The following is a 10,051-nucleotide window of genomic DNA, read 5'->3' on the forward strand; positions in this document are numbered from 1 at the left end:
ACATTCTCCGGGTTCGTTATTAAAACCATTTCTCACGCGTGTGAATTCTACGTGATGTTTCTCTCTTTTTTGAAAAACAACCCCCCCCGCCGTCGCTACGTGACGACGCTCCAGCTGTGCGGCGAGAAAATGAATGCCAAGTGCAAATGACACGCCGATAAACTGTGAGCGTCCCGCAACGTCGTGAAGGACTCGATGTGGAAATGTCAGCGAGCGGGCGACTGATGTAAGATTCTGTCACATTATCTCGGAGGAACACTTAGGCTGGTGTTACTCGTTCACTCTTCTGTGTCTCATGCATCCTCTGAAAACAATTTTATTCGAATATCTCTTACAGGAGATGTTCAGTCGTGAAAAAGAATCATTCTAAAGGACGAACGTCTGCTTTTGACTCGTGATTGAATCCACTCAGAGGATCTGAAGTTGTTACCTCCGCGTCTCACGTCTCACGTCCTCCACCTGTCGCTCAGATATTGTTTCCTAATGAGGCGCTCGCTTCTTTTTTTTATCAGCTCCTTGACCACCAGCGTTTTCCAGATGAGATTCAAATTTGCTCCTGATCTCTTATCCCCGGAACAATATGAACCTCTTGCTGCCAGAACGCCCGTCTATTCCTCGAACAGCTCTCAGGGTTAATATCTTTTGTCAGTCCACGTAACATGTGAGAGATTCTGTGAGCGAGGGAAGAGACAGTTCTCCTCTTTTGAAATCTTTTAAAACTCACTGCAGCCTTGAACATTACGAACCACTTCATTTTAATGCAGGTTAAAGTCTCACGTTGGGAAAACTTGGATTTTCAAGCTTTTGTGTAATTTCTAGAGTCAAATCGATGTCAGAGTCGATGTTCCAGTCTTTTGATTTCATCGTTTTGAGTCTTCAACGTGTTCTTCCAGATCGTTTTCAGCTTTTGACCCTTGGAACTGAACCCAGATCAGATTCTCTACATTTTATATGAAGAATATTTATAAATTTAAACCTAATTCTGTTTCTCGGAGGCATCGTTCTCTTTCTTATCGTCCTCCTCCTCTTTTGACCTTTTAGTTTTCTCTTCTGGACCTCGAGCTTGAGAACGAGCAGAGAAGAATAATGATTTTGTTTCTTTCCTGGTTTTTGTTCTTTAGTTAAAAGAGAAAAATACGATGGGACTCAAATCATGTTTCTCTAATATTCATTCTAATATGATTATTCGTTTTAAGGGTTTGGGGGCAGATCGTTAGTGCGACAGTATGAAACCAGGAATCTCACTTTTCTCTGTGAGCGTGGATGAAAGACGTAACTTCTCTGTTTTCGTGACTCATCTGTTGCTTTTGTTCTTCCAGTTTTGTTCTTCGTGATCCACCGCGGCTGCCGTCGAGTCTGATCTCTGCAGAAACGACGTCCTGAAGAGCTGGAGCAGCCGAGCCCTCATCGGTGGCAGCTGACGTCCTGTGTGAGTGGGAGCATTACAATACATTTTACTTTGAAAGTCTGTCCTTCTCTTCATCATCCTCCCCTTTTCCCATCAACCCCCCTTCGCTTTCTTTATCCCAAAAAATGAAATATGAAACCGAGGAGAACAGAGTATCACGAATTCTGATTCTGCCGACAGCAGGTGAGTGCACGAGTGTTTTACATGCAAATGAATGCGATGCATCCGTCACACGTTCTCTCCACCCACCATTTTGAGCCGTTACCAGGAGCAACACGTGTTTTCCTGTGTTCCCTCGTCGGAGCGATGATGAATGTTTGTCACAGACGCTGCTGCAGAAGAAGAAAGCTCCTGATGAGCTCTTTATTGAAATGGAAAATTGCTCCGATAATAGTTTCCGATAGATTTCCCAACACATCTCAGTGAGAGGCTGCACGCTGTCACACTCACATCCCTTCTGCTCCGTCAGAGTGGTGCATTGTGGGTCCTGCACCCTGGAAACTGGAAGCAAATTGATTGAGAAATTGAGTGGGAAAATAAAACGACGGTATCTTTTATCTTTTGGTAAAAAACGAACATTAGTCGTTACGTCCAACTCTTGCTGCTTTTAAATCCCGTCCCATTTTATTTTTCGATTTAATTTTAATCTTGTGAAGCGATACTAACCAAGCTTATTATTTAACCATTATATTATTATCACAATCATTCTGTTTGTTCTGAACCACTTCACGGCTCGAGCTGTGTTTCATAACCTGCTGCCGAGTCCATGTCGAGCAGGTAAACTCATTTCTCCTCCTCCTCCTCCTCCTCCTCCTCCTCCAAAGGCCCAGAGCGATATCTTTCTCTCCCCATCATCAGCTGTGAGAGGAAGAAGCGTCTTGATCTTACAGTGAACAAAGTTCCCTGTTTTCTCCCAACTTCAATCCACTGAGTCAGAATCCCTGCGGCCGTCTGCATGGCCCGGGGTGATGTAGGAGGACGGGGCTTGAAGAGCACCGGGCGGCGGCCCTGTGGAATTAATCAACGTGAGAGAGAGCGGCAGCGTCAGGGAGAAGAAGAAGAAGAAGAAGAAGAGCAACGGAGAGCGACGGAGATCAGAAGAAGAGAAGTGTCAGAGGACAGATGAGAGGAAGAGGAGCCGTGTGGCTGCTGCTGGAAGATTGTTTAACTGCATCAGATCCAGACGCCTCAGACGTGATTCAGTTTAATGAAACAACATTTACATCGATCACGTGCACAAATAATGGTTGAGAGATTTAAACACATTCCAACAAGACGTTTCTCTTGTTAATTACTAAATTATAAAGTCTAATGTATTTAACTCAAAGCACTTAAATTACTTTGAAAGACTTTAATTTATTCATCCATCCTCCGTGAATTAAAATTCCATGATGGTGGCTGTTTTTTTTTGTTGTTTTTTTTAATCACTTACATGTGGATTAAAACTTGAACCTGAAAATAAAAATTTAATTTACTTTAGAACATTTTAATACTCTAAATATTGTTCCTATAATGAACTCAGGGGGAAACTGAAAAGGGAAGAATGAAAAGTAAAAATGCAAAAAGCAAAAAAAGGATATATCTTCATCTAAAATCACAACAACACACAATTACAAGACAAAAGCATACAGAGAAATATATTAAATTATTGTTGTGTAGTTTGTGTTTTGCAGAAATACTGTTTCCACAGAACAAGCCGACGTCACGATGACTTTTGATTCGACTCCGCTCGCCCTCTGTCGAGTTGTTTTATTAAAGTTGTGGAGATGGTCTCAGTTTACGGGTCATTGCCTTCGTTTCTGTCTCAGCTCTGCGATGTTGTCGTCCTGCAGGTTCCGGCTCCTCGCGGAGGGACCCCACCTGGCGTCAGATCAACTGCGCCTCATTAACCACCGCGGAGGAGAAGTCACATCTGCTCCGGCACTCGAGGATTGGAAATAACACGGTAAACTCCCGGCGCTGGAATGATAGTTTTTTTTCTCAAGATGTGCAGTGTAACGCAGCAACATCAGCATTTCATCTGAATCAGCCTGAGCCCCAGGGAACGATTCTGATCGTTCTTCTGCAGTTGTGAACTTTCTTAGCATCTTCTCTTTGACCTGAGTGACAGACATCCTGTGTTTTTGTGTCTGGACTCGACTTGATAATTGCGAACACTTCTCTGCGTCAGGAGCTCATAAAAACAGAAATAAACCGTAAACAGATAAAGTTCCCGCTCCTCATCTCCATCCCCAACATCCGCCTCCAGTCAGATCAGACGGTTATTGGTCGGATTTTTGTGTCTGATCCTAGAATCATGACGTTTTTATATATACTCCAAACAAAACCGATCTGTGTACAGTAACATGTTGTATCAGGAAAATCTACTGACCGGCTTCAACTCCTCCGTGATATCGTCGGCGAGGAGGAGAGAACAAATGTACACTTAAAAGATGAGGAGAGAGAAGAGATGGACCGGCCTGTGGGCTGCACACAGGGGGGGGACGGCTGTGGGGGAGTATGGGAGCTTTATAGGACATGAAGGCTGCAGGGGCTGTTGATTTACTTCTGCAGTGCACGTTGGGACATGTGGTGCAAACACACAAACACACAGGCAGAGATAAAACCACGCAGAGAAACAAACTTACCGCACAGGGAGAACGATGAAGGAAGCAAAAGACATAAATTCTCTGCTTTTATTGTTTGTGGGGAAAGAAACTGCAACATGGTGGATGACCTTACACTGGAAACACTTCACACACACACACACACACACACACACACACACACACACACACTCACGCAGACACACACACACTGTGCATCAGGTGCGGCCTCATCGCTCTCCATTCATGTGAATGTTGGTAAGAGGCAGAGTTATAGAAATGATTATCATCCACTGAACTCACAGTGTGAATGAAGAGAGCAGCAGCTGCTTTGAGAGAGAGAGAGAGAGAAAGTATTACTGCTCTCTCACTCTCTCTCTCTCTCTTTGTGTTAGGCTTTTATTATTTGATATGTTATTTGATACCTTTTCTTTTTTCTTTTTTTTTTTACAGCCGTTACACCGTTCCTCTGTCCAAGGTTTGTGTGCATCGTTAAACTCCAGCTTCTACTGGTCCATTGATTACGTCCATAAACCAAATCCTGCAGAGTCACAGGAGAGACAAAATCTAGTTCACAGGAAGGTCCAGAGAGAAACGTCACATCTGGAATCAGGATTCAGTGACGGGAATAAAGTCGGACTGTGTGAGAACGAGCTCATCGCGCATCCTATAGACTAAACATGGAGTCAGGGGCCTTGTTGCTCCTTCTTTGTCTGCAAAACTCTACTGTCCATAAAAAGATTGTGCACGTGAATATATATAGAACACGTAGACGAGGGGAGGGAAGCCTCTGGTTTCCGGTTTCCAATAAAGTTTGAGCAGGTGCAGAAGAGGCAGAACAATATCGACTGTCGCTCCTAAAACACCTAAAATAACATGAGACAAAAAAAAACCATAAAGATAATTTAAACAGAATCTAAGAATGATCTCCCAATACTGAGCGGCAGCCTCAATTATCAGTGTGAAACGATGTTATACCTGTTTCTATTTAATTTCAAGAAAGATTATTATAGATATATATATATATAATATATGAATGAATAAGATCTATTATAACATTTATCTCTGTAATAATTCAGCAACAACTTGGATAAATGCTCCTTTTCTTGTGCAGTATATCATTTATCATTTACAGCCTGTATGATGGAAACTGTTTTCTTCAGCTGGGAGCTTGTGATGTGGTCAGTTCTGACCAAAAGACGTATTTTTCTGAGTCTGTCCTCGGTGTGAGTGAAGCACTTACAACACGTCTGACCTCTCTGTGCACTCAAGCGTCTCAGTTCCACTCAGGTGAGAAAGAACTGAGTAAAAGTGTTGTCAGAGAAACCACGAGAAGAAAAGGAGGTTACCTCGAGTTCACGGTGATTAAAATGTTCCCAACACCTTCGGAATTTTAAAAAAAAACACGTCTCTGCTTCGTCACGGCCATTATCTGAGACAACTGCTATTAATGTGCAGACGGAGGAATGCTGCTCCGAGGAGAAGAACGTTCTGCCGGTTTCACAGAGACGAGGAGGAGAACAGAAACACATCACGTCACTTTAAACAGGAGGTAAAGACGAGAGCCCGACAGATGTTAGTGAAGTGGCTCAGTCAGAAACACGACGTATGTGAAGTCGCTAAAAACAAACCCGTCATTTCTGCACAAGGATTTGGTTCCATGCTCGATACCAGTGGAGTGACATCACCTCCCTCAGAGTAGGAGGTGATGTTTCAGTAACTCCACGACTTTACCTGCTGATCAGAGTTGACGGGAAATAGAAAGATTAAAATGATCTGGTGTTCAGGAAAGTTATCGTACGCGACCAGAGGAGCGATGTGACGTGAGACGAGATGCACGTTCAACATCACAAGCATGACTGGCAGAAAAGACGTCACGTGACAAGACGTGACGCCTGGTTAGTGGTGGGCGAGAGGGCCGAGCGAGGCTGGTTGTGTATGCACGGCCGGTGGTGTCTCGCTCTCCCAATTCAAACTCACTGTTTTACATTCTGCCTGCAAATACAGTCTCACATCGATGATCAGTTACTGCAAACATGGCCGACACACTAACGGACTCGTGCATGTACGTGTGTGTCTGCCGCAGAAGCTGAGGTGAAACTGTCCTGAAGCTCGGAGCTGAACGATGCACAGTTCTTTTTTTCAAGTCACACTGAAGTTACCAACAACGACGGAAACATTTTTCAACTTTAAAAAAATGTCTTTAAATAATTTTAAATATTAATAATAACATTGTGATGAGGGTTTTAGAAGCTCTCTGTTTTCTGTTGTTAATTGACGTAATCATGTATTTTGATATTCTTCGTCTTGGGCCTTTGTTTCTCACATGATTGACGGTTTATCTGATTGGTCCAGAGGCGTTTTTTGACTTCAGCCTCTTGTCGTCCAGTGAGCTCAGGTTTAATATAATGGGAACGTGGCTTTTTTTAAATTCAGCGTTAAATGTTTTGGTGGCACTGCTTAATAAAGCAGAGCAATAGAAGCCTGACGATCGCAGTTCCACTCTTTTATCAACGATTCTTTCCACAAATCTGTGACCCAGTTGTTCGATGCTGTTCGACCGAACAACACGAGAGCCGTGTCCCCATTTTAAAGAAAGTGTGGCTCCCAAACTCACGATGCCGCTAAGAGCTTCAGTTCAGAGTCAGTCGAGGGAAACATCTCTATTTGAAATGGTGGTGACACCCTGAGAATTATGACACCACGACTCTCCATGTGCTGCTAAAAGGATTAATGTAACACACACCACAGCTTCCAGGGAAGTGTGTGTGTGTGTGTGTGTGTGTGTGTGTGCGCTCAGGGAGGCAGGCATAAAAAGCTTTTTCATGCATCATGGTCCTAATCCAGAAATTTCATTCATGACTGTTTCTATAAAAACAAAAAGAAGAAAATCAGTGAAACTCCTCCTCAGATCAATCTCTTTAATCTTCTCTGGGTTTTGTTGGATTCACACTTTACCCGAGTGAAGAGGGCGACAACCCAAACTAGTCGTGTGTAACAATCTCTTCCGGTAGTTGTGACGTCATCTCGCTAACGAAAAAAAAAAGGAGCAGCTCAGGACGAGCCGCGTCCTCGCGTCCAATTAGACCACGACACCACACGGAGCAGAAAGTTCATCACACAAAGAGACGGAATGCTGCAGGTTCCATTGACATTCACTGTGTGTGCTCAACTTCAGAGATGATTCACTCTGCAGACTTTTCAGGCTCCACACTGAAGACCTTATCAGAGAAGACACACAGACCTACACCTGCCAATCATTGTGTGCGTGTGTGTGTGTGTGTGTGTGTGTCCTGCCGTGTGGAGACATGGCTCCTGCTCAAATGCAAATCTTTTATCCAGCTCACTAATCGTAGCGCTCAATAAATTGCTGCTGAACAAACCTCACAATAAACATATATGATAAATAGATAGGTATGATATAATAACTCACGTTTTACCCAAACAACAATCTGAACCCTGAATGTTTCCGACTAACTACAACGTAGTTAAAGCAAAAGCAAACAAGACGCCCCCGCCTAAAAACGTCTTCATCTCAAAAAAGACGAGATCATCTCATCGATCACGCTCCTCATCGCTTATACAGGACCGGAGCCCCGATGCTTTCAATTCAGCATCACCATGGCTACCAGGTGGCGAGAGAGACAGTCTGAAGGTGCGGTGAGAGAGAGAGAGAGTGGGGGGGGGCTTCAGACCCATGGGACAATGGAGAACAGCTCTATTTTCTAATTGAATAGTGATTCAATCCTCAAACTCAGCGAGCTGAAGTGTAAAGCAATTAGCCGATTGATGGTGACTGGTCTGGGTGGTGCGGGAAAGAAGGAAAGGTGTGTATGTGAATATGTGTGCATGTGTGTGTGTGTGTGTGTGCAGCCACATCAATCATCTAATTGCTCCCTCAATATAGACACATACACACACAGGGAAACTTCACAGGGACCCCCAGTGTGCGTTAGCGTGAAATTCCCTTGGCAGCAAATAATTCCGAGTGCGGGCATGGAGCCGCAGAATCCCGGCAGTGTGGGCTGGATTACTGCTACTCAATTCTACACAGCCCCTTGGAGAGACAAGCAGAGAGCCTGTCAGTCAGCCCGCCTTGTTCGGCTCAGTGTAATTGTGAAACACACTCTGCCTTGATGAAACACACACGTAGGCTTCAAGTGCAAAGCGTGAATAAGAAACACGCGGGAGCGTCTTAGAAATCCAGTCGTCAAAGAGAAACACGCAGAGATCGGAAGCGGAAAGATGAAATTCCGTTTATTGGCTGCAGATTAAGTTTCAGTCGGGTGTTGACAACGTTGACTCGCAGAGACATGAAGGAGCTGATATAACGTTAAAAACCTCAGAGCTTCAGTTTCATCATCTGAACATCGTTCACTCGGGTTAAAGATTACAGTTCCACACACGTTGTTTTTGTTTCAACATCCAGACACGTGGGTGCTGTCAACAAACTGGTGCATCATGTGACTGATGTCACATCTGTAGGTACATCGATATTTATCATTTTGTTTGTTTGTTTCACCTGAAATAGCCCGAACGTGTCATCATAGTTTTAAAATGCTGTGACAAGTGTTAAACACCTGGCTCTCAGAAAACGATCCGCTAACACAAGCTTTACATGATATATATATATATATATATATATAAAAATATATATATACTGTATATATTCTGTTTCAAAGCTTGTACAAAGAGTTTTATCCTGCCTGAATAAAGTGCGTGGATGAACGGCTGAATCCTCAAACTCCAGCTTGGATCTTATAATGAATTCTCCTGGGCACAAACCCCCCGCTGCACTTTTTTTTTTTTTTGTTCTTTCTGTAATTTACTCAGAATTAAAAGTTTGGTTCGGTTGAAGCCGCAGTTACCTTCTGGAACAGAGTGTCTGACTCCGCGTGCAACAGCGAGGAGAGGCCGATAAAGACGACGACAAAAACAACACGAGGGGTCCGACTCAAACAATAGTCGAGGACGCGTCCATCAATTCTGAAAGACGACTTTAAAACACAATGATGCTGAACAGGGGAATCGTCAGATTAGGGGCCGAGGGCAGCAGGCAGTCATTAGGATTTCTCACTCATCTCGGTAATACTCATCTTATTTAACTCGAAGCCACAGAAAGACACCGAGGCTCAAAGGCTGACTCTCAGCTGGGTGGGAACGCTGCCGGAGAAAAAAAAACGAGTGACTGAGGAGGAGAAAAGAGAGACGAGGCGACGAGGGAGGAGAGAGAGAGAGGAGATGAGTGAAAGAGAGCGAGACGGCAAAAGTTGAAAGCCAGAAAACGACAGGGATGAGAGATGGAGGGATGTGCAGAGGAAATGAAGTGTGAGAATGAAAAGGCTTGAATATTACCGTCCACGAATTAGCCAGTTGTCCTCATTAATTTAGGTCACGCTCTTCAGTGATTGTGTGGAAGTGCTTAGCTCGAATCCCTCGTGTCCGCGGCCGCAAAACGAGGTGGAAAAGACTTTAGCGGACGAGGCTTCTTGATCCACGAGGCGTCTGAGGAGCTGAGGTCGTGTGCGAGCAGACTGAACCCACGAGTCAACGACCGATACTGTGGCTTGTGACTTCGCTAAAAAAGGGAAAATTGCTGTTTCATGCAAGCTGACGAAGTTCTGACGAAGTTCTGAAGAAGTTCTGACGAAGCGATGCACATCGACTGCACGTCACAGATCGATGCTTCGACGAGTATCGTGGCCCAAATTTAAATTTTGCTTGTGTTTGTTGAAGCCTCGTGACTTTTTGATTTTTCGCCTCATAAATTATTTACCGTCCTCAAAGCATTTTCTGCTTTCTTGCCCAAGTGCAGTTTTTCTATGGTCAGCATCGGGAATCAACAATTATAGAGTGTATCTAAAAACTGGATGAGGAGTTTTCAGCCAAATCATTTCTTTATTATCAAGTAAGCTGTGAAAACCTGTGGCTGATAAATTGTTTGTTGGTTGGTTGTTTGTGTGAATGTTTTTTTTAAAAAAAAAATCACGACTCACTCTCATCTAAAGCAGCAAACTGTGAGAAAGACGCTGTGGAGAACAATATGTTTAAATATTGA

General features: G+C 43.8%; 1 long non-coding RNA gene across 1 annotated transcript; it reads left to right on the plus strand.

Annotated features, from left to right (window-relative positions):
• Nucleotides 1-1,295: 1,295 nt before the first annotated feature.
• On the plus strand, nt 1,296-6,019 carry LOC138405583 (uncharacterized). The gene is made up of 3 exons (XR_011239370.1): nt 1,296-1,429; nt 3,241-3,353; nt 4,447-6,019. It is a non-coding gene; the product is annotated as an uncharacterized lncRNA (long non-coding RNA).
• The last annotated feature ends 4,032 nt before the right edge of the window (nt 6,020-10,051 follow it).

This window comes from Paralichthys olivaceus, chromosome 19 (genome assembly GCF_024713975.1).
Source record: "Paralichthys olivaceus isolate ysfri-2021 chromosome 19, ASM2471397v2, whole genome shotgun sequence".
NCBI classification, from domain to species: Eukaryota; Metazoa; Chordata; class Actinopteri; order Pleuronectiformes; family Paralichthyidae; genus Paralichthys; species Paralichthys olivaceus.